We start from the raw sequence: 5,761 nt of genomic DNA on the forward strand, positions 1-5,761 counted from the left end.
GAAGGTGGGAGAAAGAAGGATGTAACCTAGCAACAGAATCTTTAGGACACGGTTTGCTCATAAATTGCAGAAATGGTAGCTAGTGATATCAGAAAACATAATTAAATGAAGAAAAATTAAATGCCTGCAAAAAGGGGTATAGAAAACATCTGAGCATGTGGGTAATAAAAATCAAGTATTTAAATCTAAATTCCTGTGTAAAATGTCTTTCTATACATTATTTTACGTAAATAAATGTACACATAAAGTGAAAACTGCTTATAAGAAAACAAAACTGATTTCTATTAGAAAACCATTTGCCTGAAATATAGCCTTTTCAGTATAAAGTTGAAAATTAAATTATTATGATCTTAACCTTAAAAGGATTAAGTAAGCAAAACCTGTATCTTCAAGCTTACAAACCTGACATAGTTTTCAGATCTCCTTTGATATTTCTCCTGACTGACATTTGGAAAACATTCATGTAGAAAACTGTCAGCTAACCATATCATGCAGATAGCAAATTAATACCAATATTAGAGTTAGGACAATTTTTCTTTATTAACTCCACTGATTTCATTCATTCACATATGCTCTCTATTTCAAAACAGTATGTTAACTGGTGTATTAACTATATTTTCTTTTTTTCTGTGTTCTTGATGATCTGGCATCTGGGGCCTGGCTGACTGGAAAGTTGCTGTCTGCCTTTGCCTGGTAGCTCAGTTGGTTAGAACATCATCTTGATAAGCCAAGGTTGTGGGTTCAAACCCTGGTTAGGGCACATACAAGAATCAACCAATGAATTAGTACATAAGTAAGTGGGACAACACATCAATGTTTCTCTCTCTCTCTCTCTCTCACACACACACAAATTTAGATAAATAAATAAATAAGAAATCTGCCTTAAAAAAAGAAAGAGAGAGAGACTTCCCCTCCCATGACCTGCCAATTCTTGGAGAGCAAATGAATCACCAGGGAGTGTGCTCTTGCACAGGCAAACTATCCAATCCAGAGCCCACATCCTGAACTCTATCTCTTCATTTTGGCTTACACTCCCAAGAGGCAGTATTTCTCTGCACTACTCTCCCCAGGGCCAGATACCAGGCAACTCTGGAGAGCCTGTATGCCCCAGAGCCTGCTGAACTTATGCAAACTAGCCAATTCTAACCCCCTTTACCTTGCTGTTCCCATGGAAACTAAACTAAAGGCTCTGGCCCATGCTTCCTCTTGATTCTTCTGCCTCCTGACTGACTCTATTTCCCCATGATTTGGTGTGTCCCTCTTCTTGGACACAATAACAAACTGTTTTTTCATTGGCAGTCATCTCCTGAGCTATTGTCCGCATCATACTGGAATAATAAAACCTACATTTTAAAACAATTGGTTCTTCGTTATTGTCTATGCTCTCATAGAAACTATGCAATAAATATTTTAGAGGTTGATGCTTGACTCCAAGGTAGTTCATCTGTTGACTGTGTGATATTGGGCAACATAATACAACTTCTATGAATCTTGGGTCTTCCTTTGCACAATGGGGATATTCCCTACTAGAAAATCAATTAGTTCTCTTTATGTTTTCTGCTTTTATAAAATAGAATACTTTAAGTTTATACCTAACTATAGCCATGGTTTTTTCTTCCCATTGAGATATATAGATTGCCTCTTTTTTCTGTTACCTGTCAAAAAATTTATAGTTGTACATAATTACAATTTTACTTACTTGAAACCAGCCCAACCAGTTTGACATAGTTAAGATTTAACAGTAAAACTCCACAAGGTGGCAGCAGAGGCAACACCATCACCAGCGGGCCGCTGTGGCAGAGAAGAGCCTAAGGAAGAAAGCAAGGGGAGGTTCTCACTTAGTTCCTTTCTGGGAAGAGAGTGAATACAGCGGAATGTCTAAGACTGCCCTGGGCGGCTTTGTGTCTGAAGGCTCCCCGGAGGAGCCACTGTGTCGTTAAGGTTTCAGGGACTATAATGAGCCATAGACAGAGATTGCCCACCCCTCCCAGAGAGGGGGGCCTAGCTTTCACAATTCATTTTGTGAGGAAGCTCAGGGGTTCTCTATAATTCACGGGGGTGTCCCACTAATATTAAATGTTAATATTATTTTTAATCCCTAATTAACAACATGCTGCATATGTACGTATATACAGGCAGTCTATTCCTGAAAAACAAAATATTTCTGAAATGTATACAATCAGATTTCACTCAGCCCATGCTTACTGCCTTACTTTCATTAATCAAACTATAAAACTCATCATACTTCATCTTGAAGTATGTTAAAGTAGGTCATTTATAGTAATAAAGTAATTTAGACTCCGCTATAATTTTTTTTAAAAAATCTATCTCATGGGGAAATATGTCCCTCTTGATATTTTTACTGCATTTGAGGGAGAAAGAATTGATGAAATGACCATTTGCGCTAAAGTTCTAAAATTTTGTACCAGTCCTAAGGGGGAAGAACTGTGCAAGCTCCCCTGGAGCTGTTAAATCTATGCACTCTCAACACAAATATGCATAGATGTGAAAATGTAACACAGATATATACATACATCCTAATTAGAAATTCAGAGGGGAAAAAATTAGTTCTTTAGGAGTAATTGAGATGTATTTTTATAAAATATTTTCAAAGTGTTTTGAAGTATTATAACATAAATTCATTTCATTTTAATTATAAATTTAAATTATACAATTTAATATATTTTATACAATGTGATATAATTTGGAGCCTCAATAAATCAGTCTGTCATCCTTTCATTCTTTTACCGATTTTACTCATGCATTCTTTCATTTATAACAGTAGCACATAATAGAATTAAAGTCCCTTTCCAGCCCTAGCTGGTTTGGCTCAGTGGATAGAGTGTCGGCCTGTGGACTGAAAGGTCCCAGGTTCGATTCCTGTCAAGGGCACATGCCCAGGTTGCAGGCTCGATCCCCAGTGTGGGGCGTGCAAGAGTTAGCCGATCAATGATTCTTTCTCACCATTGATGTTTCTATCTCTCTTTCTCTCCCTTCTCTCTTCCCCTGTCAAATCAATAAAAATATATTAAAAAAATAAAATAAAGTCCCTTTCCATCCCTCAACAGTATGGTATACTGGTTCCAGAACTTGCCCAGCTTCTCTAATATTTATTTGATTCTATGAAAAATTGATGGGGTAAAGGCAGCTGACCATCCAAAACTCATATTGCTACTGGTTGGGCCTATATAAGTGTGAGATAGTCTGAGAAGGCTCGGATACAACAGTTGTAGTTTTGTAAGAATTCTTGCCAGGCTGGAGTGGCTCAGTGGGTTGAGCATTATTTTGTGCACCAGAAGGTTGCTGGTTTGATTTCTGTCAAGCCACATACATGGGTTGTGGGTTTGATCCCAAGTTTTTCTTTCTCTCCCTTTTCCTCTCTCTAAGCATATCCTCAGGTGAGGATTTAAAAAAAAAAAAAAAGATTTAACATGAATGATGATCTGATCTCCTAGCACAGAATTTTTAAAATATCTTCCCAAAAATATGGAACTCCAAAATATATAGCCAATAAAACTTGACCTGCTCTCTTTGGAGTTGAATTCGGGCCCAAAGCCTCCTAGCCCATTTAGCCTCTCCATCACCTTCTATAGTATCACTATGTTACATTAAGTTTCCTCAAAGTAGTTACAATTGGTCACCTAGGGCAAAATAACTTGCAGTTAATAGTGGCTATGCAGTTGAGTTTAATGTTGCATGGAATATGAATGTCCTGATAATCTTTCTTACTTCCCTCTTTATGGTTGGTAAAGTATGAGAAATTTCATTTATTTACTGTCAGCAAGACAGTATCCGTGATATAGGGCTTCCCTCTCTGTTCCTCTTTCTCTTTGCTAAACCATAGATTGGAGAACTATCAGGATCTGGGTAACAGTGAGGCATGAGATAAGTAACATTTTTTTCAGTCACTCAGAGTCAGATTTCCTTGTTACTTTCTCTTTTCACAGACATTAGGTGACCTTTTTAGTTGAATTCATATGTGGTCAGTTTTTTCCAAATATAAGTTAGAGATTTACATTCTGAAGTGTCCATGGTGTTACAGCCATGAAGATCTATATTTTCTATGATACATAATAGATTTCATTTCTTCTAAGCAAATATCTGACAATGCCTAGGTCAATGGATTTGGCAGATAAATGTTCCAAACTGCAGCATCATTTTTCATAAATAGTTGAAAATCTATATTCATTTATATTATAGCTTTAGCTAAACTGAGCTAGTATGAGTGATTCAGGAATAAGTCTAAAAAGCACAATTGAGTTTCCTAAAGCTTCCTGGTTAGACCAAGAAACTATCAACCTACTCGCTAAAATTTGTTTTCTAACACCCAAATTATTAGTTTTGGTGCTTTCACAGCCATTGGTGGATATGTGCAAAGCAGTGAAAATTTGAGTCATCTGAATTGCATGTTCCCAGCTAAGGTTGAACAAGGCGATACTCTGCCTTTTAATTTCAGCTCTAATACTGTAAACACATGTCCTTTTCATGGTATATTTGCTGCCAATTTTTTTGCAGTTTTCTGCTTTTTGTTGGTGGTTTTACTGTTTAAAAATGAATAGTTCTGAAGAGTTATCTAGTGTTTCTAAGCACAGGAACACTGCGATGTACCTCACAGAGAGAATGTCAGCTAAGCTTCATTCAGGTATGTTAGAGTGTTGCTATGAGTTCAATGTTAATGAATCAACATATGTGAAATAAGGTGTTTTTAAACAGAAACACACATAGGAAAGCAGGGTTATGAATAAATTGATTTTAGAAATATTGTGACCAGAAGCTTGTAGGAACCTATTTCTGGATTTCTCCAGGAGCCATGGTTCAGTATTCTCTAATTCACTGCTCCCTACAACTTCATAGAACATAACAGCTGTGAGTATCGAGACTCCACTGTACTCTGAGTTGGCCCTCCGTTAGTGAAGGCTCTAATTTCTAGTTCTCAACTCTGGCTGAAGAGTGGAATCACAAGTGGAACTGAAGGGAAAAATAACTGACATTAAAGTTCCAATGACGGCCAAAACCGGTTTGGCTCAGTGGATAGAGCGTCGGCCTGAGGACTGAAAGGTCCCGGGTTCGATTCCGGTCAAGGGCATGTACCTGGGTTGCGGGCACATCCCCCGTGGGAGATGTGCAGGAGGCAGCTGGTCGATGTTTCTCTCCCATCGATGTTTCTAACTATCTATCTCTCTCCCTTCCTCTCTGTAAAAAATCAATAAAATATATTAAAAAAAAAAAAAAAAAAAGTTCCAATCACGGAGATTCTGATGCAATGAATAGGTGTATACGTCTTTCCATGTGAATCTAATATGGAGCTAGGCTTGCGATCATTTCCTAGCTTACTTTGCTGCCACAAGAGAATTGAATGGCTGCGTTGGTTCTTCCTTTTGGGGATACTCTTCAGGGTAATGAGTGTGGGCAAATAGGGAAACTACCTGGAGAACAAGTTTTCTAGCCTTCAGTGGACCATGTTTATATTATCATCTTTACCCTATCTAATAAAAGAGAAACATGGTAATTAACTGTAACTTCGCTACCCTTCCCATTGGCTAATCAGGGAGATATGCAAATTAACTGCCAACCAAGATGGCGGCCAGCAGCCAGGCAGCTGAAGTGAACAGGGAGGCTTGCTTGCTCCAGTGACAAAGGAAGCCAACGTTCCCTGCCTGCCTTGCTGGCCTCTGAGCTTGCACTCTAAGAAACATTGTTGCAAATATAGAAGCTAAACAAAACTCCAGAAACCTGATTTCAGCCATCAGAGCTGGAGCAA

Source organism: Myotis yumanensis, unplaced genomic scaffold, assembly GCF_028538775.1.
Source record: "Myotis yumanensis isolate MYYU_CA2020_CCGP unplaced genomic scaffold, mMyoYum1.0.hap1 SCAF_8, whole genome shotgun sequence".
Classification (NCBI taxonomy): Eukaryota; Metazoa; Chordata; class Mammalia; order Chiroptera; family Vespertilionidae; genus Myotis; species Myotis yumanensis.